This window comes from Mizuhopecten yessoensis, unplaced genomic scaffold (genome assembly GCF_002113885.1).
Source record: "Mizuhopecten yessoensis strain PY_sf001 unplaced genomic scaffold, ASM211388v2 scaffold10415, whole genome shotgun sequence".
In the NCBI taxonomy this organism is placed as follows: Eukaryota; Metazoa; Mollusca; class Bivalvia; order Pectinida; family Pectinidae; genus Mizuhopecten; species Mizuhopecten yessoensis.
The window spans coordinates 296,172-320,585 of NW_018408535.1; the positions used below are offsets into that span (position 1 = coordinate 296,172).

Below are 24,414 nucleotides of genomic sequence, written 5' to 3' on the forward strand. Positions count from 1 at the left end.
TATATTTTGACCGGTGATCTACGTTGTGTATGTGTGTCTATGTGAATGTTATATTTTGACCGGTGATCTACGTTGTGTATTTGTGTCTATGTAAATGTTATATACCTCTATTTCATATGTTTATGCCTATTATCATTGTTATCACGTAGTTGTAAATGTATGACGGTAGAAGGCGATGATTAGTTGTAATTACTTGTGCCTAATCCCTTGTTCAATTTCAATTGGCAATACAATATGTTTAAAGTAAATCGCATATTTTTCATATGGCGACGGGTGTCAAAAGAGTTCATCGGAAGGATAACAATTAATGCAATAGAGTTCAGAAACAGCCTATAGATCATTTGACGACACGTGTCAAAGAAGTATACAAGATTATACATGTAGAAAGGAAAGGACACATGATGAATGACATATTTTTCAATTATTGCAAAGGAACAGCCGGTGTCAACGAGGATAGCATTTATTCAACGGGACAGCATATCTTCATTTGGGGAAACATAATTTTCAATTGGGGCAGAACATCTCCTCTTTTGGGCTGCTTATCTTTAATGAAGAAGAATGCCCACAGAACGTTTTATTCCATTGAATTTACAGATACAGTAGTTGTTCATATACAATTATGGTATTCTTATTTCTGCAATGCAACAAAAGATTGCAAACAGATGGATTTCTATATTTACAAAGCAGTTAAAAAGCTATCCACGAACTGTTTCATACGTGTGTATGTACATGGGATGTGCTGCCCAGGTTCATAACCTCATCCACTACTGTACTGTTTTTCTCCAGCCACTGTAGCGTAGCTCTACCCTCCGTTATAACATCAGCTACTAGTACAATGTATTACCCTTGTAGATTAATTCTTCTTTTGTCAAAGTATATTTCCATAAAGATAATTTCCCAGGCTGGCATAGTGAACGTCCAACACGGCCGTGCTTTCATCTGTATATATATCTATATATCCGAACTATCAGTGTCCTGTCTAAAACACCCGTGTTACCGGATTGCAGTAGTGTTTGTAATCACACCTGTAAATGAAACCATTGTTACTCTAGTAGAGGATATGGAGAACTACAATAAGGGCACCAGTGAGTCGGAAGTGCATGCTACATAGAAACGCCCCTGCAAAGCCGTACATAGTGTTTAAATAATTTGTTTGTTAGCTTGTTTTCATTCTGTGTTATTTTTCATTTGATGAAAATTACTTAAATTTCTACCACCTCGGTAATATACCGACATTAAAAGGTCAGAACGCAATAATACTTAAACTATATATAACATGACTTAATAATCTTAAAAATGACACAAATAAAAAAACCGCGTGAACAATCAAATAAATGGATAAAATGTGATACAAGTTATAGCGCGTCAATATGTATCTAAATAATTAAATAATACATGTAATAAAAGCACTTTTGACTAAACACTAGAGACATGATTTGCCATCCCGCTCGTTTTTACATGTACTTATATAAATGGACTATGTAATGTACGATATACGTTTGATTACTGAATGCTCGAACCATTATGATAAGCTGTCATCAGCGTCTGTTAACATTTTAAGAATCAGATTCATGAACATCTTTGAGCTTGATATTCCGGGACTGAAGACTTTTTAATTATAGCGTGATAGTTTGTTCCGGTTGTCAGCAACAGTAAGTATCCACACTGATGAGTAGAAACATAAAAATACAACTCGAAAACATTATGTGTGGTAGAGAGACAAATGCTATTTTTTTTCTGTCTCTGGTTTATATGTGTAGGTGTTTTGTCAGCTCCTGGTCTGGTCGCCTGGGTACCCAGGTGTGGAATGTTATTTAATTAGCTATAACGGACGAGCGGACGTATGTGGACCGGTTATGTACGGACTGAATGTAAGTCTGTAATCAATAGCGGGGTGTGTGTGTCGGCAGCCTCTCACAGACACGGCCATACCGCATCTTCATCGCCACAGCAGTAGTAATATTTAGAGGAAATCAATCTACTAATGGCCCCCTGGGACAGGTACATACATACCTAGCTACTGTATCGGACATGTTGATTGCTCTGGTGTGACAGTTGTCCCATCAACCCAAGTACCTGCTTCATAAAGGGAACGGTTCATAAATATTTCACATGTGTGAGCCATCTGATTGGCTGACGAGTCGGATACGGTGCAAGTAACAGTCCATAACTTACCACCTACGCACTTTTTGGCAGTCCATTCACAAACACTTACATCAAAAGAATTTGCCGTTCCACTTCGTGACAATTTCCAACGCTTTCCTTCGAGTCTATGGTACACCCGGTTTCGCGGCCCGAGTTTCCTATAGAGTAGCCCCCGGAGAATGCCTTTTGGTAACTTTCAGCAGCTGAAGGAGAGGATTATCTACCCTGCTAAAGACGCTACCCAAATTTCAAAGTCATCACTTGGAAGGTAAGAAGCATTAAGTTACAAAATATAAATTTTACCTTTTTTTTAAAAAAATAAGCTTAATAGAACAACAAATACAAAATATATCCTTCTGGTCATTGAATGTTAGTTTTTTTAGACACGTTGCATGTATTTTCAAGTTTCACCATTTTACGTGATATAATTGTATATGTCCCACTAACCGTCCAATATTGATGCCGAGTGAGTATATTTAGATCATGGAGAATTGTTTTAATCATAATAATTTCTTTGTCCGGAATTAAGGAACAAATGTACACAATTATTTTGACAAAAAAGACCTAGTGTTCCAGAATGGTTTTTTACCAGGTAGTGTTTTTTGTAGAGATACAAAAAAGAAGTTTATCATTGAATGGATGTGGCTTATATAAGAGAACGGTAACGAAGAATTCTTGCCAATTGTGTAGTTTTCTGTCACAAGAGGAGTCCCTGCAGGTCGTGTGTCTAATACACGTGTGTAACCATGCTAAACCTCCCTCCACGCCACTCACACAAGCCAAAGTCTTCAATGTTGCCATGGCAAAAGAAAAAAATGCAATTTTGTTTGGATATCATTTGTTTTTAATACAATAGTTTCTATAAATCATCCGCTGTCCCTACATAAAGCAGGTTAATGTTTGTTTCATATGAAACATCTTTTTTTCTAATTCTAAGAAAATGATTTATTACGCAACCCGGAATAAACGTTCCGCAATTGTTTCTGAAAGCTTCAATAATAACCCTGACTTTTATGGGCATGTACGGCGAATTCACAAGGAAATTTGTGTTGATGTTGCGTTGTAAAATACCAACGCGGTGCTATGTGCCATCACTTTAATGGCAGTGTTTAGAAGTGGCTGTGGAGGGCTGTGATACCTCTTGTCTTGTTTTGTTTTGTCGCCAACCCAGTCCTTTGATCTTACGGGTATACCACTTCGAATTGCGCTCATATAAAATGTCCGTTATCCACACAGCAACGTTTACGATCGTCATACACGCTATGAAGTCTGGTAAGGGTGGAGACGTGTAGGGTGATACGTGGAACTGAGGCGGTCATAGAGTCAGGCTAATAACATCTACTGTGATCCTACGTAATGATTCACGTTGTCTTTTTTGTTAATTACATCTTCATTGATCCTTCAAACCGCTAAACGTCTTTTTAATTAACATTTGTAAATATATATTGACTGTAAGCTGAGACAATGACGTTACAAACGGAGACATTTACAACATACATAAATCGGGACGTGACATAAAAGTCATAGAGATAGTGCCAATTCATATAATGACACTGATAACATAATACGATAGACAGAGAAGATGACAATACCCTGGAAATAGTGACAGTATTTATGTTGTATGGTTCGCACCTATCAGTCAAGCAGCAAGTTATGTACTAGTACAACATAAAAAACATGTTTCAATACATGTATTGAACACCCTCCCGAGAAGGTGTAACATAGACTGCATTTCATAATCAAATGCAATGCCATTCTCCTTATGACTACAGTAGGTGAGGGAACAAAAACCGCCACCTTGCACATTGAGCCCTGTTATTGATAGTCTACCACACCAATGACATGTCTCAATGATGCAACCCCAACCCATTATCATGGAAACGTCAAAATTTTACATGGAGACATTAACAGTATACATAGACATTAACAGTGTACATAGACATTAACAGTATACATATACATTAACAGTATACATAGACATTAACAGTATACATAGACATTAACAGTATATATAGACATTAACAGTATATAGACATTAACAGTATACATAGACATTAACAGTATATATAGACATTAACAGTATACATAGACATTAACAGTATACATAGACATTAACAGTATATATAGACATTAACAGTATATAGAGACATTAACAGTATATATAGACATTAACAGTATATATAGACATTAACAGTATATATAGACATTAACAGTATATATAGACATTAACAGTATATATAGACATTAACAGTATATATAGACATTAACAGTATATATAGACATTAACAGTATATATAGACATTAACAGTATATATAGACATTAACAGTATATATAGACATTAACAGTATATATAGACATTAACAGTATATATAGACATTAACAGTATATATAGACATTAACAGTATATATAGACATTAACAGTATATATAGACATTAACAGTATATATAGACATTAACAGTATATATAGACATTAACAGTATATATAGACATTAACAGTATATATAGACATTAACAGTATATATAGACATTAACAGTATATATAGACATTAACAGTATATATAGACATTAACAGTATATATAGACATTAACAGTATATATAGACATTAACAGTATATATAGACATTAACAGTATATATAGACATTAACAGTATATATAGACATTAACAGTATATATAGACATTAACAGTATATATAGACATTAACAGTATATATAGACATTAACAGTATATATAGACATTAACAGTATATATAGACATTAACAGTATATATAGACATTAACAGTATATATAGACATTAACAGTATATATAGACATTAACAGTATATATAGACATTAACAGTATATATAGACATTAACAGTATATATAGACATTAACAGTATATATAGACATTAACAGTATATATAGACATTAACAGTATATATAGACATTAACAGTATATATAGACATTAACAGTATATATAGACATTAACAGTATATATAGACATTAACAGTATATATAGACATTAACAGTATATATAGACATTAACAGTATATATAGACATTAACAGTATATATAGACATTAACAGTATATATAGACATTAACAGTATATATAGACATTAACAGTATATATAGACATTAACAGTATATATAGACATTAACAGTATATATAGACATTAACAGTATATATAGACATTAACAGTATATATAGACATTAACAGTATATATAGACATTAACAGTATATATAGACATTAACAGTATATATAGACATTAACAGTATATATAGACATTAACAGTATATATAGACATTAACAGTATATATAGACATTAACAGTATATATAGACATTAACAGTATATATAGACATTAACAGTATATATAGACATTAACAGTATATATAGACATTAACAGTATATATAGACATTAACAGTATATATAGACATTAACAGTATATATAGACATTAACAGTATATATAGACATTAACAGTATATATAGACATTAACAGTATATATAGACATTAACAGTATATATAGACATTAACAGTATATATAGACATTAACAGTATATATAGACATTAACAGTATATATAGACATTAACAGTATATATAGACATTAACAGTATATATAGACATTAACAGTATAAATAGACATTAACAGTATACATAGACATTAACAGTATACATAGACATTTACAGTATACATAGACATTAACAGTATACATAGACATTAACAGTATATATAGACATTAACAGTATACATAGACATTGACAGTATACATATACATTAACAGTATATACAGACATTAATTGTATATACATGTATATACATTAACAGTATATATAGACATTTACAGTATATATAGACATTAACAGTATATATATAGACATTAACAGTATACATAGACATTAACAGTACACATAGACAGTAACAGTATACATAGACATTAACAGTATATATAGACATTAACAGTATAAATAGACATTAACAGTATATATACATTAACAGTATATATAGACATTAACAGTATATATATAGACATTGATATAAACAGTACATATTGTATATATAAGATATTAGATGACAACCATTTTTCATACATCCTTATTGGTCGTATCATAATCACGTGGAGGTCGGGGATTTGTAATATCGACTCGGCCTTTCTTTACTTATTGTATAGCGTCACTTTAATTGTGACGTCACAATGTTCTCCGCCAAATGCAGTCCTTGCCTTTGTACGTTTGTCATAAATTCCGTCTTTTTCGATCATTAAAACATTATTTAGTAACTAATATAATAATTATTGACTTCGTTGAATATCTGGTTTTATAACATACTTAGTAATAAATTAGGGTTTTTATTTGTATATGCGATACGACACAATTGCTCTAACCCATATCAGCCCCCGCCGTATCACACCCCAAAACCCGTATCAGCCCCTCCGTATCAACCCTCTCCGTTTCAGCACGCTAAACCAATATGAAATTGTTCGTTTTTCAATACTTCAAAAGAAAAATAGATCATAAGCTAGTATATACATGTATATCCGTATTGTATTAGTAAGTATGTAATCAGAATAAAACATGCCTTTTACCATATCACACCCAGTATCAACCCTCGACCAATGTGTTGTGATATGGAAAAAGGCATGTATTATTCTCTATATAATGATATTTTACAGACTATATGAACTGACAGTAAATATAAGATACTGACAGTAAAGATGGATATGTTAGTAGTTTGTATTGATATATTTACAGTGTATATGTAGACATAGACAGTATATATGGAGACGTACACATGATATAATGTCAGTATATAATTATGGAGACACTGACAATATCTATGAAGGCAGGCAAGTGTTGTTTCTGATTATTAAATATTTAGTAGACACACATACCTGTAAACTACATACTGCCACGCTCCTAGTGGAAACATTACGGAAAATCAATATCTATGAAAAATATATGTCCTACCAAAAGCGTGTTAATTCCCTAAGTGACTTACGTATGGTCAACATTGTGAATGAAGCAGAAAGCGCTTGCTATCATGTCATACTAATTTTAACTCTGCGTACAGTTTTGTTAAAAATGCAGGAACTACTAAAATTCTCCATTTATAACGTAAATTAAACAAGCAATACAATAATTGATTATTGCATCAAAACTCATCGGAGCTAGGTTAATGTGGAGCTGTTAGTCAATAAAGCTGGCACCATAAAGTTATTTTGTATAGATCTATTAAATTCAAAATACAATCACTTGAGACAAAAAGCAAACATAGTCAGCATAAACGCACACTTAATCACACAGCATTGGAAACGCACGTTCGATCACACAGATACAATGTCACACTGGAACACACGGCAGCAAATACACATTCAGTAGAAAACACATGTTGGATCACACAAAAGTAAGCACACAAACATATTAAAAACTAAATTACAATAATTAACACAAACACTGGACAAAACAGCAGTAAACACACACAGACTGGATCACACAGTAGTAAACATACTCACAACATCACACAGTAGTAAACATACACACAGGATCACACAGTAATAAACACACACACTGGATCACACAGTAGTTAACATACACACAGGATCACACAGTAATAAACACACACACTGGATCACACAGTAGTTAACATACACACAGGATCACACAGTAGTTAACATACACACAGGATCACACAGTAATAAACATATACACATGATCACACAGTAATAAACACACACACTGGATCACACAGTAGTTAACATACACAAATGATCACACAGTAGTAAACATACTCACTGGATCACACAGTAGTAAACATACACACAGGATCACACAGTAGTAAACACACACATTGGATCACACAGCAGTAAACATACACACAGCATCACACAGTACTAAACATACACACAGGATCACACAGTAATAAACACACACACTGGATCACACAATAGTTAACATACACACATGATCACACAGACGTAAACATACACACTGGATCACACAGACGTAAACATACACACTTGATCACACAGCAGTAAACACACACACTGGATCACACAGTAGTAAACATACACACAGGATCACACAGTACTAAACATACACACACGATCACACAGTACTAAACATACACACACGATCACACAGTAATAAACACACACACTGGATCCCACAGTAGTTAACATACACACAGGATCACACAGTAGTAAACACACACATTGGATCACACAGCAGTTAACATACACACAGCATCACACAGTAGTAAACATACACACAGGATCACACAGTAGTAAACACACACAGGATCACACAGTAGTAAACACACACATTGGATCACACAGCAGTAAACATACACACAGCATCACACAGTACTAAACATACACACAGGATCACACAGCAATAAACACACACACTGGATCACACAGTAGTTAACATACACACAGGATCACACAGTAGTTGACATACACACATGATCACACAGTAGTAAACACACACATTGGATCACACAGTAGTAAACATACACTGGATCACACAGTAGTAAACACACACACTGTATTACACAACAATAAACACATACACTGGATCACACAGACGTAAACACACACATTTGATCACACAGCCATAATCATACACACAGGATTACACAGACGTGAACACACACACTGGATCACACAACAATAAACACATACACTGGATCACACAGTAGGAAACATACACACTGGATAACACAGTAATAAACACACACACTGGATTACACAGTAGTAAACACACACACTGGATCACACAGCAATAGACACACACACTGGATCACACAGCAATAAAAACACACACTGGATCACACAACAATAAACTCACACACTGGATCGCACCGTAGTAAACACACACACTGGATCACACAGTAGCTAACATACACACAGGATCACACAGTACTAAACATACACACAGGATCACACAGTACTAAACATACACACAGGATCACACAGTACTAAACATACACACAGGATCACACAGTAGTCAACATACACACAGGATCACACAGTAGTCAACATACACACAGGATCACACAGTAATGAACACACACACTGGATCACACAGTAGCTAACATACACACAGGATCACACAGTACTAAACATACACACAGGATCACACAGTACTAAACATACACACAGGATCACACAGTACTAAACATACACACAGGATCACACAGTAATAAACATACACATTGGATCACACAGTAGTAAACACACACTGGAAACACACACACTGGATCACACAGTAGTTAACAGACACACAGGATCACACAGTAATAAACATACACATTGGATCACACAGTAGTAAACACACACTGGAAACACACACACTGGATCACACAGCAATAAACACTGGATCACACAGTAGATAACATACACACTGGCTCACACACACTGGATCACACAGTAGTTAACATACACACTGGATCACGCAGTAATAAACATACACACAACATCACACAGTAGTAAACACACACACAGGATCACACAGTAGTAAACACACACTGGAAACACACACACTGGATCACACAGCAATAAACACTGTATCACTCAGTAGATAACATACACACAATAAACATACACACAACATCACACAGTAGTAAACACATACACTGGGTCGCACAACATTCAACACACACACTGTATCACACAACAATAAACACACACTGGATCACACAGTAGGAAACATACACACTGGATAACACAGTAATAAACACACACACTGGATTACACAGTAGTAAACACACACACTTGATCACACAGCAATAGACACACACACTGGATCACACAGCAATAAACACTGGATCACTCAGTAGAGAACATACACACTGGCTCACTCAGTCCTAAACATACACACTGGAACACACAGTAGTAAACATAAACACTGGATCACACAGTAATAAACATACACATTGGATCACACAGTAGTAAACACACATACACTGGATCACACAGTAGTAAACACACATACACTGGATCACACAGTAGGAAACATACACACTGGATAACACAGTAATAAACACACACACTGGATCACACAGTAGTTAACATACACACTGGATCACACAGTAATAAACATACACACAACATCACACAGTAGTAAACACACACACTGGGTCGCACAACAATAAACACACACACTGTATCACACAACAATAAACACACACTGGATCACACAGTAGTAAACGCACACACTGGATCACACAGTAGTAAACATAAACACTGGATCACACAGTAGTAAACATACACACAGGATCACACAGTAGTAAACCCACACACAGGATCACACAGTAGTAAAACACACACACAGGATCACACAGTAATAAACACACACACTGGATCTCACAGTAGTTAACATACACACTGGATCACGCAGTAATAAACATACACACAACATCACACAGTAGTAAACACACGCACTGGGTCGCACAACAATAAACACACACACTGTATCACACAGTAGTAAACACACACACAGGATCACAAAGTAGTAAACACACACACTGGATCACACAATAGGAAGCACACACACTGGATCAAACGGTAGGAAACACACACACTGGATCACACAGCAATAAACACTGTATCACTCAGTAGATAACATACACACTGGCTCACTCAGTCATAAACATACACACTGGAACACACAGTAGTAAACATAAACACTGGATCACACAGTAATAAACACACACACTGGATCACACAGTAATAAACACACACACAGGATCACACAGTAGTAAACACACACACACTGGATCACATAGTAGTAAAACACACACATTGGATCACACAGTAGTAAACCCACACACAGGATCACACAGCAGTAAACACACACACTGGATCGATCACACAGTAATAAACACACAAACTGGATCACACAGTAGTAAACATACACACAGGATCACACAGTAGTCAACATACACACAGGATCACACAGTAGTAAACATAAACACTGGATCACACAGTAGTAAACACACACACAGGATCACACAGTAATAAACACACACACAGGATCACACAGTAATAAACACACACACTGGATCACACAGTAGTAAACATACACACAGGATCACACAGTAGTAAACATACACACTGGATCACACAACAATAAACACACACACTGGAGCACACAGTAGTAAACACACACACAGGATCACAAAGTAGTAAACACACACACTGGATCACACAGACGTCAACACACACACTGGGTCGCACAGCAATAAACACACACACTGTATCACACAACAATAAACACACACTGGATCACACAGTAGTAAACATACACACACTGGATCACACAGTAGTAAACATACACACTGGATCACACAGTAGTAAACATACATACACTGGATCACACAGTAGTAAACACAAACACTGGATCACACAGTAGTAAACACAAACACTGGATCACACAGTAGTAAACACAAACACTGGATCACACAGTAGTAAACACACACACAGGATCACACAGTAGTAAAATACACACATTGTATCACACAGTAGTAAACATACACACTGGATCACACAGTAGTAAACATACACACACTGGATCACACAGTAGTAAACATACACACACTGGATCCCACAGTAGTAAACACACACACTGGATCACACAGTAGTAAACACACACACACTGGATAACACTGTAGTAAAAACACACACTGGATCACACAGCAATAAACACTGGATCACTCAGTAGATAACATACACACTGGCTCACTCAGTCATAAACATACACACTGGAACACACAGTAGTAAACACACACAATGGGTCAACCAGTAATAAACACACACACTGGATCACACAGCAATAAACACACACTAGATCACACAACAATAAAAACACACACACTGGATCACATTACAATAAACACACACAACTGGATCACACAGCAATAAAACCACACCCTGATTCACACAGCAATAAACACACACATTGGAACACACGGTAGTAAACTTACACACTGAACCACACAGTAGTAAAAACACACATTGGATCACACAGCAGTAAACATACACACAGCATCACACAGTAGTAAACATACACACAGGATCACACAGCAGTTAACATACACACAGGATCACACAGTAGTAAAACACACACATTGGATGACACAGTAGTAAACATACACATTGGATTACACAGTAGTAAACATACACATTGGATTACACAGTAGTAAACATACACACAGGATCACACAGTAGTAAAACACACACATTGGATGACACAGTAGTAAACATACACACTGGATCCCACAGTAGTAAACACACACACAGGATCACATAGTAGTAAAACACACATTGGATGACACAGTCGTAAACACACACTGGATCACATAGTAGTAAAACACACATTGGATGACACAGTAGTAAACATACACATTGGATTACACAGTAGTAAACACCCACACTGGATCACACAGTAGTTAAACCCACACCGTGGATCACACAGTAGTAAACCCACACACAGGCTCACACAGTAGTAAACCCACACACAGGATCACACAGTAATAAACACACACACAGGATCGCATAGTAGTAAAACACACACATTGGATGACACAGTCGTAAACACACACTGGATCACATAGTAGTAAAACACACACATTGGATGACACAGTAGTAAACACACACACAGGATCACACAGTAGTCAACATACACACAGGATCACACAGTAGTAAACATACCCACTGGATCACACAGCAATAAAACCACACCCTGATTCACACAGCAATAAACACACACTAGATCACACAACAATAAAAACACACACACTGGATCACATTACAATAAACACACACAACTGGATCACACAGCAATAAAACCACACCCTGATTCACACAGCAATAAACACACACATTGGAACACACAATAGTAAACTTACACTGTCTCACACAGTAGTAAACACACACAATGGATCACACATCAATAAACACACACTAGATCACACAACAATAAAAACACACACTGGATCACACAGTAGTAAACATACACATTGGATTACACAGTAGTAAACACCCACACTTGATCACACAGCAATAAACACACACATTGGAACACACGGTAGTAAACTTACACACTGGACCACACAGTAGTAAAAACACACATTGGATCACACAGCAATAACACACATTGGAACACACAGTAGTAAACCTACGCACATGATCACACAGCAATAAACACACACACAGGATCACACAGTAGTAAAACACACACATTGGATCACACAGCAGTAAACATACGCACTTGATCACACAGTAGTAAACACACATTGGATCACACAGTAGTAAACACACACTGGATCACATAGTAGTAAAACACATACACTGGATCACACAGCAATAAACACACACACTGGATCACACAGTAGTAAAACACACACAGTGGATCACACAGCAGTAAACACACACACTGGATCACATAACAATAAACACACACACTGGATCACACAGTAGTAAAACACACACAGTGGATCACACAGCAGTAAACACATACACTGGATCACACAACAATAAACACACCTACTGGATCACACAGTAGTTAAACACACACCGTGGATCACACAGTAGTAAACCCACACACAGGATCACACAGTAGTAAAACACACACACAGGATCACACAGCAGTAAACATACACACTTGATCACACAGTATTAAACACACACACTGGATCACACAGTAGTAAACACACACTGGATCACATAGTAGTAAAACACATACACTGGATCACACAGCAATAAACACACACACTGGATCACACAGTAGTAAAACACATACACTGGATCACACAGGAATAAACCCACACATAGGATCACACAGCAGTAAACATACACACTTGATCACACAGTATTAAACACACACACTGGATCACACAGTAGTAAACACACACATTAGATCACACAGCAGTAAACACACACACTGGATCACATAACAATAAACACACACACTGGATCACATAATAATAAACACACACACTGGATCACACAGTAGTAAACACACACACTGGATCACACAACAATAAACATACACACTGGATCACACAGTAGTAAAACACAAACTGGATCACACAGACGTAAACACATACACTGGATCACACCGTATTAAACACACACACTGGATCGCACAGCAGTAAACATACACACTTGATCACACAGACGTAAATATACACACTGGCTCACTCAGTAGTAAACATACACACTGGATCACACAGTAGTAAACACACTCTAGATTACACAGCAGTAAACATACACACTGGATCACACAGTAGTAAACACACTCTAGATCACACAGCAGTAAACATACACACTGGATCACATACGTGTAGTAGTAAACATGTGCATTTGATTTCATAGAAGGTTGATTGATTGATTGATTGACTGATAGGTTTTACGTCCGATTCGATAGAAAGAGACACACACCCTTAAAATACACAGCAATGAATATTTACACGTGATCATGTATGTACAGTAGAAAGTAGGCACGTTTGATTTCACGTGTTCTTGTACATGTAAGTTTTAATGCTGGTATAGAAGTACAGTGTTACAGTAATTTGTATTTGTTTCACGATATGATGGTATATCTCGTCGCCCTCATCAGCAATATAGTTACGGTATGTCATAATACCAGTACCCGGGGAAATCAAAATACCAAACTACGTCTAGTATTACATCTAGGTATGCTACGCTACAAGAATTAAATCGAAACAGGTCTTCAGTGTTAACCCGTATTTCGTCAAAATTTTAATCATTCCAGGCTAAATGACCTGTTAGTCAACAAAACTTTTCAATATTTTGCATGGCTTAAAACGGAACTGTGCATGTAGACAATGCGATTCTATGATACACCATGTACAAGTAGTAAATACTTCATTTTAAGTTCGACATCCTGATGCTATTGAGAAATGTTGAATAGTTTTGGTATCTTTCAAAGTCCTCGCTAGAAACCGCAGTTATACTACAGCCGAACAGTATTCAAACAGAAAGTGTTAAAAAAAGGTTCTGTGAACAGTACTACAGCAGTGGTCATCCAAAATAGGACCGACAAAAGAAACAGTGCAATGTTAATGTTGTTCTTTTTTTTTTGTGACAAAATACAACAAGAACGCATGTAAAGATGAAAATAAAAATATGTTACAAAAAAAACCCTATTATCTTTCTTCCTACTTTACTCTACACCTAAACCGCAGTCATATGTTCCGGAGAGAAACTGGAAACCAAAAATAACCAAATGTTCCGGAAAGTACTGTCAACTGCAGTCTAGTTCGAAAAATCAGAGGAAACTAATGCATAACACGCCAGCTCTAGTGCAGTTCCGGAAAGAATGCAGAACAAGTCAGCTCTCTAGTCCAGCTGCGGAAAGAAAGGAGTAACTAATGCATAACACGTCAACTCTAGTCGAGTTGCGGAAAGAAAGGAGTAACTAATGCATAACACGTCAACTCTAGCCCAGTTCCAGAAAGAAAGGAGTAACTAATGCATAACACGTCAACTCTAGTCGAGTTGCGGAAAGAAAGGAGTAACTAATGCATAACGCGTCAACTCTAGTCCAGTTGCGGAAAGAAAGGAGGAACTAATGCATAACACGTCAACTCTAGTCCAGTTGCGGAAAGAAAGGATAAACTAACACATAACACGTCAACTCTAGTCCAGATCCGGAAAGAAAGGAGTATCCAATGCATAAAACGTCAACTCTAGTCCAGCTCCGGAAAGAAAGGATAAACTAACGCATAACACGTCAACTCTAGACCAGATCCGGAAAGAAAGGAGTATCCAATGCATAAAACGTCAGCTCTAGTCCAGTTCCGTTCAGTTCCGGAAAGAAAGTAGCATCTAACGCATAACACGTCAGCTCTAGTCCAGTTCCGGAAAGAAAGGAGTAACTAATGCATAACACGTCAACTCTAGTCCAGCTCCGAAAAGAAAGGATAAACTAACGCATAACACGTCAACTCTAGACCAGATCCGGAAAGAAAGGATAAACTAACGCATAACATGTCAGCTCTAGTCCAGTTGCGGAAAGAAAGGATAAACTAACACATAACACGTCAGCTCTAGCGCAGTTTCGGAAAGAAAGGATAAACCAACACATAACACGTCATTTAAATCCTGTTCAAGAAAGCATAAATCGTCTCCTAGGATCACATAAACATGAATTACAACTAAAACAAAGGGTGCATATCAAGATTCCGTCGGTAATTGAAGCCCATGTAAAATAAATTTGAGTTCAGTCTACTAGCAAACCTTCAGAGCAGATGTTGACAGTCCATGTACCACATATGGTAAGCCAACTAACTTTTAATGGTGAACAGAAGTTTTCATCTACTTTAGGAGACATCGCATGAAAAACAATATAATAAAGATACCGGTAAGGACACATCGCATCGAATACAATGTTATTAAAATACCGGTAGGAGAAATCGCATGGAATACAATGTCATTAATATACCGGTAAGGACAAACCACATGGAATACAATGTAATTAAAATACCGGTAAGGACACATTGCATGGAATCGATGTAATTAAAATACCGGTAAGGACACATCGCATGGAATACAATGTAATTAAAATACCGGTAAGGACACATCGTATGGAATACAATGTAATTAAAATACCGGTTAGGACAAACCACACGGAATACAATGTCATTAAAATACCGGTAAGGACACATTGCATGGAATCAATGTAATTAAAATACCGGTAAGGACACATTGCATGGAATCAATGTAATTAAAATACCGGTAAGGACACACCGCATGGAATACAATGTAATTAAAATACCAGTAAGGACACATCGCATGGAATACAATATAATTAAAATACCGGTAAGGACACATCGTATGGAATACAATGTAATTAAAATACCGGTTAGGACAAACCACACGGAATACAATGTCATTAAAATACCGGTAAGGACACATTGCATGGAATCGATGTAATTAAAATACCGGTAAGGACACATCGCATGGAATGCAATGTAATTAAAATACCGGTAAGGACACATCGTATGGAATACAATGTAATTAAAATACCGGTTAGGACAAACCACACGGAATACAATGTCATTAAAATACCGGTAAGGACACATTGCATGGAATCAATGTAATTAAAATACCGGTAAGGACACATCACATGGAATACAATGTAATTAAAATACCGGTTAGGACAAATCACATGGAATACAATGTAATTAAAATACCGGTAAGGACACATTGCATGGAATACAATGTAATTAAAATACCGGTTAGGACAAATCACATGGAATACAATGTAATTAAAATACCGGTAGGGACACATTGCATGGAATACAATGTAATTAAAATACCGGTTAGGACAAATCACATGGAATACAATGTAATTAAAATACCGGTTAGGACAAACCACATAGAATACATGTACAATGTAATTAAAATACCGGTAAGGACACATCAGATGGAATACAATGTAATTAAAATACCGGTAAGGACACATCGCATGGAATACAATGTAATTAAAATACCGGTTAGGACAAACCACATGGAATACAATGTAATTAAAATACCGGTTAGGACAAACCACATAGAATACATGTACAATGTAATTAAAATACAGGTAAGGACACATCAGATGGAATACAATGTAATTAAAATACCGGTAAGGACCCATCGCATGGAATACAATGTAATTAAAATACCGGAAAGGACACATCGCATGGAATACAATGTAATTAAAATACCGGGAAGGACACATCACATGGAATACAATGTAATTAAAATACCGGTAAGAACACATCACATGAAATACAATGTAATTAAAATACCGGTAAGGACACATCGCATAGAATACAATGTAATTAAAATACCGGTAAGGACACATTGCACGGAATACAATGTAATTAAAATACCGGTTAGGACACATCGTATGGAATACAATGTAATTAAAATACTGGTAAGGACACATCGCATGGAATACAATGTAATTAAAATACCGGTAAGGACACATCACATGAAATACGATGTTATTAAGATACCGGCAAGGACACATCACATGAATTACGATGTTATTAAGATACCGGCAAGGACACATCTCATGAAATACGATGTTATTAAGATACCGGCAAGGACACATCACATGAAATACGATGTTATTAAGATACCGGTAAGTACACATCACATGAAATACGATGTTATTAAGATACCGGCAAGGACACCTCACATGAAATACGATGTTATTAAGATAGCGGCAAGGACACATCACATGAAATACAATGTTATTAAGATACCGGCAAGGACACATCACATGAAATACAATGTTATTAAGATACCGGCAAGGACACGTCACATGAAAAACGATGTAATTAAGATACCGGTAAGGACACATCACATGACATATGATGTTATGAAGATACAGGTATTAATTTGAGATATTTAGAATAATTTAGATATATCGTTTAATTATAACTACATGATATACCTTAATTATATTTACATTTAAACATATCTTAAATTAAATTACATATTTATTCAATGATACATTTCAATAAAGACACCTATACTATATCTAAAAATATCTTTAGTTCCTTTTAACGACATCACTACATTTACATATATCTCTATCTGAATTTTCTGTATTACATTTGCTTTGCCTCGTTTGTAATTAAATGTTACGTTGGCCGGACATAATGTGAGCATGCGCAGTTTGGCGATCTTCCGTCAATATCGGAAGGTTCGATTTTTATTATAGGTGTATTATATACACGCACTTAAACCCATATTTTAGGAAAACAAACATATGACAGATTTATGCTATTGATTTACAGGTATAAAACAATTATTAAATATTGATACAGACGAGGAAGGAGTCATCTCTGTCATGAAGTGTATACAAACCGACCCGACGTTATAATACAGTTATATCCCCGACAATCACTCTAGGCGCGTATAAAGGCAAAATTGATATATAAATCAGGCAATATTTACCAAAAGTGAATTCGAAACAGTTGGTTTGTTTGAATAGATGGGAGATCGAAGGTGTTGACAACAATCGGCGCTATATTGCCGTATTCACCCATACAAAAACACACTCTCGGGGGAGACTGACAATTGTTTCAAGAATAATGGTTGGAATCAGACAATCAATAACCGGCTTTCATCTACGTTTGGGTTTGTCGACCTCACTTTTCGAGTATCATCATATCAGGTGAAATCGATAGTGCGCTGTTTGGTTGTAATCCCCCACAGGACAGGGACTTGATTGTGTGTCTCAGGTGCGGATGGGTTCGTGATTAACAAGTGGTAATAAGGCTCTGCGAGGAACGTAAACCTTGTCTAAAACACAATGCCGTTATTACACTCTGTCGTCAGCCCTGTCTCTCAAGAGAGTCGTGGCTAGCTCGCGTCAGGTTCCCGCCGACACTAAGTAATTTCTGTGATTGATTTCAAAGAAAATCCCACAAGACAAGAAGAAGTCCAGTCTCCCAACATTCTAACACTGCGCTTGTCGGCTTACTAGACAATGATGCCAAACTTTAGCTTGAGATTAAAGATGAAAAGCGAACAATTGATTCTGTCTGTAAATGTTATTTCTACGCTAGAACTTATCACACTGAGATATCCACAGGGCCGCTAGATGAGGAATGCTCTATATAGATAGTTCCCTGGGGGAGGGCTGGAGCGCGGAACACCACTAGACAACACCTTCTTACCTTTCGGCACTGTGTTCCTCTGATCGTAGACATATTTACCTCAATCTGGCCAGTGATAGACTAAACCTTTGGATTAACTCCAAAAGAAAAAACGTTAAAGTCATTTTTAATTGAACAAGAAACATTATTATAGGTTAACCACTAATTAAAGAGGAAGAGTGGCCCAGGAGCCGTCTAACATCCGCTTATCTCAATTTTTAATGTAGTTTAGACCAAATTAAATGTGGCGGATTATTTAGCGGTCGACACTCTGCATGTCGTATACACATGCCTGCCGATATAAACCCTAGCATGTCGCACTAACTTGTGTTACAGGTATTACCGAGGGTTAAAACTCTGGCCGTTGTACTGCACTAGAAACCTGCATCCTTGATTACATGATCAGAAAAGAAATCATTGTTTGTTATTTATTGGAATATGTAGATGTTTGAATTCCAATATGCAAGATCTGAAAATATCACAGATATATTTTGGATTCGTACAATAATTGTTCGCTGTACACAGATATGCTACATAACATGATACATCAGGCATGTACTGAGCATATTGACGGAATCCATCACAGATTGCGGATTCAGTCTTAAGTTCTTAAATTCAATTTGTCGAAAAACAACTGCTTGTAAGTACACAACAGGGAGATACTACATGGTGTTCCACATACCACACATGTCACGTGATGGTTTGACGTATTGTAATTTACACATATTTTATTGCCATTCAGTAACGACGGGGTTTGGAGGATGTGGAGGAACTGTTTATTTAAAATGTGTTTGGGTCATTTAAGTATTGCTGCGACTCTATGCTCTGCATGCGTATGAAATAGTACAAATACATGTACACAATGAATTCTGCATTACGTCATAAACTTTATGTTTTTAAGTACAGTTGTACTTAATTTACCAGTACAGAGACATAAATATGTTAAATATATTCATGATTAAACTCTCCTTTTTCCAATTTTCAGAAATTTCTGTTAAGCTGTCAAGAGCATCTAAGAAGTGATTGGTGCTAGACTTATTATCGTAGGATTTTCGTATAAAATGGCAAGTCTAAAGAGGTAGGTTATGCACTATTTGTCAAGATTTTGTATGGAGTTTCAACATGCACTTAAAACGGTGAAATATTGAAGCTTTTATTGTCATAGATTGAGGATTATGTAAAGAAACGTCCTTATTATTATTTTGATCATATTTGCATAGATTTGTTTTTCATTGTTTTTCATTGTTTTTCAAGTGTTTTTTTCTCTCTTTTGAGTGACCACAGACCAATAGAAATCTGCACAGAAGTGTCAGTATTAACACATGTCGTGGATATACCTGCCGAATCATCCTAATGTACTGTTAAATAAATACAAAATGAAATAAATCAATTCGAACAATCTCAAACAGCCGATGAAAGATCTCAACTCAATTTAATAATCCCTTTTTATTTTTGAATGATTTCTTTTCTAAAAGGTTGGTTCTATCCTCTGGGGTACAATGTAGTAGGGAATACGTTTAGTTTAGTTTATCAAATCGTTCAGAATATTTTCAATCAGTTTTCTCAGACTTTCATCCCTGACTATATATACCCATTAAAATCATCAGATCATTTCATGTATCTCCAGCAAAGACCAACTGTACGAAATTCAATCACAATCTGATGATTTCATTGAAAGGCCTAACGTGTGTAATTCTGAATTGCAGCCATACAGAAGAAATGAAAAGGTTAGCTCCCATTTATTTTGTTATTTCTACGAATCTTTTAACATTTAGTTTCACGTAGATGTTGGTCCAGCAACCTTCGTTAGTTGTCAATGAAGTTTTGGAACTATATATTATCATGTAATAGAACAACTGTATTTGTTAAATGATCCACAGCCGGATATAGAAATTCAATTTCAATTTAGGGAATAACACGTTTTGAACGAAATCAATTTCTTTTCCACTAAAACTCATCAGTTTTGTGTTAAATAGTATTATCTGATGCTTATTACAAAAAACCCTCGAAAATAAAACACTGTTGCTGGAACCGTTTAGAAACTTGCACGCTTTAAATTATCTTTATATACATTTAATCTTTCGTCCTCGATTTGCTATATATTTTGCGACCAGTCTCTGTAAATGTACGGTTTACAGGTTTAACATCCGTTGTAGCAACTGGCGACGCTAGGTCTCCATTAAATTCCCCGATATATATTATTCAATTTCTTCATGTTGCCGTTGTGCAATATTTTTATGTACCTTTACACTTGCTGTCCTCCAACCACTGATGTGATATTATGAGAATGTAGAGACACTAACTATCAATGATTTCCCGAGTCAGCTTTAGCAAAATATCGTCGTGAACATTGGGTCTACGGCGCTGACCCAGCCACATGGAGAGGAAGGGTCCGCGGCGGGACGTACATCCTTAATGTGGGGGTTCTACAGAAAAACTTCAATGGATATAGTTCTATTTTATGTAAAACTCGCACATGAAACAAATCTGATATTCTCACATGCAATTTGTTTAAGGGCAACTTTAAGGTAAATATGAAAAAAACACAATGCTGATTCCATACATTTTCTTTTTGCTGAGACAAATCAATTTTGGTATGTATGTGTTGGTTTCGGCATTTAGCCTCGTTACGATTGCATAGGAAATTAATCTGTATTTTCCTATCTTACTTTTTCCTAACGAAGTCAGATTAAGATAAAACCACTACAATTCAAAATATCTGATCGGATAGTTGCAGAAACGTGTCCACATCGTAACCACGAGAACGATCATCATTAATTTCAAACCGGTGTCGGTATTGACCACTGTGCTGTTTGAATACTTCCCGTCCCTTAGCGCGCAAAACTGCAGACAACACCAAGCTCACGTTTTGCTATCGTATCATCTTCCACTATTAAAGATTTAAAATGCAAATTATATAGACAATTGGACGACGAAGGCTAAATCTGTTCAATCAAATAAAATTTAAAGGCTGTTTTAGCCTGAATTACTCATTCCTGAAATAACAGAAAACGTCATGGTAGACACGAGACATTGGTACGAAAACCGCGGGAGGCGGATGTTGTCTGAGATGCTAACTTCCGCTTGCGTGATGAAGTATACGCGCATGATCAATCTTAAAAGTAGTGGTATCTTGGGACTTATATCGCATAGGTTGCAATACAATTTAAACCTTTGCGTTTTCAGAGGACTGCACATGGTTGTTGTAGTGTTCTTATCTTGGTAGAATTTAATAATGCTGTAGTCCTTTGAGACAAATTTCTTTCCAACACTCTTGCAAGATCGATTGGGTGAGAAATTCATTGCTCAAACCCCTGGTTATCTCTTGTGTGGTGAATGAAACAGAGCTAATTACTTGGTCGGTGCATTCGTGGGAATACTATTGTTATTACGAGGTAAAACATGTATACTTAATATGTAAAATCGATTGGATATGAAAGCCAAATATTTATTCCTCGCCTTCACTCCCAGGGGGAGCTAGGATCGACCGACCGACGGATTGGTCCTCACAGAAGCGCTTGGTTTCTCAACGGGTCTCCCAGGATTTCCCTAACTGTGGAAGGTAGTCCGTGAATTCAAAGTGAATTCCTGAAACCGTCGGTGATCGATGCGAAGGTCCCTAAGGCACTTTATCGTCATGTTATTGAATATTAAAATAGAAACGTATAACACAGCATAAAGCATCTCCCTCAAATTACAATATTATTAGTTAGTGAATTTGCACCCTCTAAGATCGCAGAAGGTCGAACCAATATTTGTGAAGACGGATATGTTCTCGCCTCCACATTTTTACACGCTGCCAAAGTTGGAGGATCCGTCAGCTGTGTCGGTTTGAAAACCCCTCGGCTACGAGCTGTTGGGAATACCATGAATAAAACATGCATGTTGTGGTTTATCTCATCGTGATGGGGGCTAGGGATGTTATATACAGGGGCCATAAAACAGTAATTAAATAGAGCAAATGGCCCTGTTTAGACGAGGATAATCTAATACCGGAAGGAGAAGGTAATTAGTGATGCTACATAGAAAGCACGAACAATGATTTTATATTGTTGTGTTTGAATTTACATATTAAACTACGACATTCATGTCTTACGGCGGCCATAATTTCCATATCAGCCATTGTTTGGGATAGTTTCGTCTTGAGATGTCTAATTATAGAACCAGGTAATGAAATCATGTCATCATTAAGCTACCCGTCCCCACAGTTACTCGTGCACGTGATACGAAAAGGCTACCGACACTTAAAGCTACACGCTATGCTGTCTATGTGGAATAGTTAATATTCAAACTGGCTAAGACATATTTGACATCAACGTTTCGGAAATATCATTAGGTTCGATTGAAATGCGAGAACAATGACTGTAGTTAAATATTACTGTATTATACATTTAAAGTATGGGGTTGAGGGATACGACCTCGGGAAATAGGCATGGTCACGTGACACCAGAAACTTGCTATATCCCTCAACCCCATACTTTAACCGTTTCATTATACCGATACACTATGGAGAGATAGTTTTAACTAGAAAATATTTGTAGACCATAATCTGTATAGCTTCACGTCCCAACTACCCTTTTGATGGCAATGGAGCCAAACG

The 24,414-nt window shown here is 36.4% G+C and overlaps 1 long non-coding RNA gene across 1 annotated transcript; it reads left to right on the forward strand.

Annotated features, from left to right (window-relative positions):
• Positions 1 to 1,894: 1,894 nt before the first annotated feature.
• LOC110460517 lies at positions 1,895 to 21,547 on the forward strand. Its single transcript, XR_002464023.1, has 3 exons — positions 1,895 to 2,413; positions 20,800 to 20,892; positions 21,521 to 21,547. It is a non-coding gene; the product is annotated as an uncharacterized LOC110460517 (long non-coding RNA).
• The last annotated feature ends 2,867 nt before the right edge of the window (positions 21,548 to 24,414 follow it).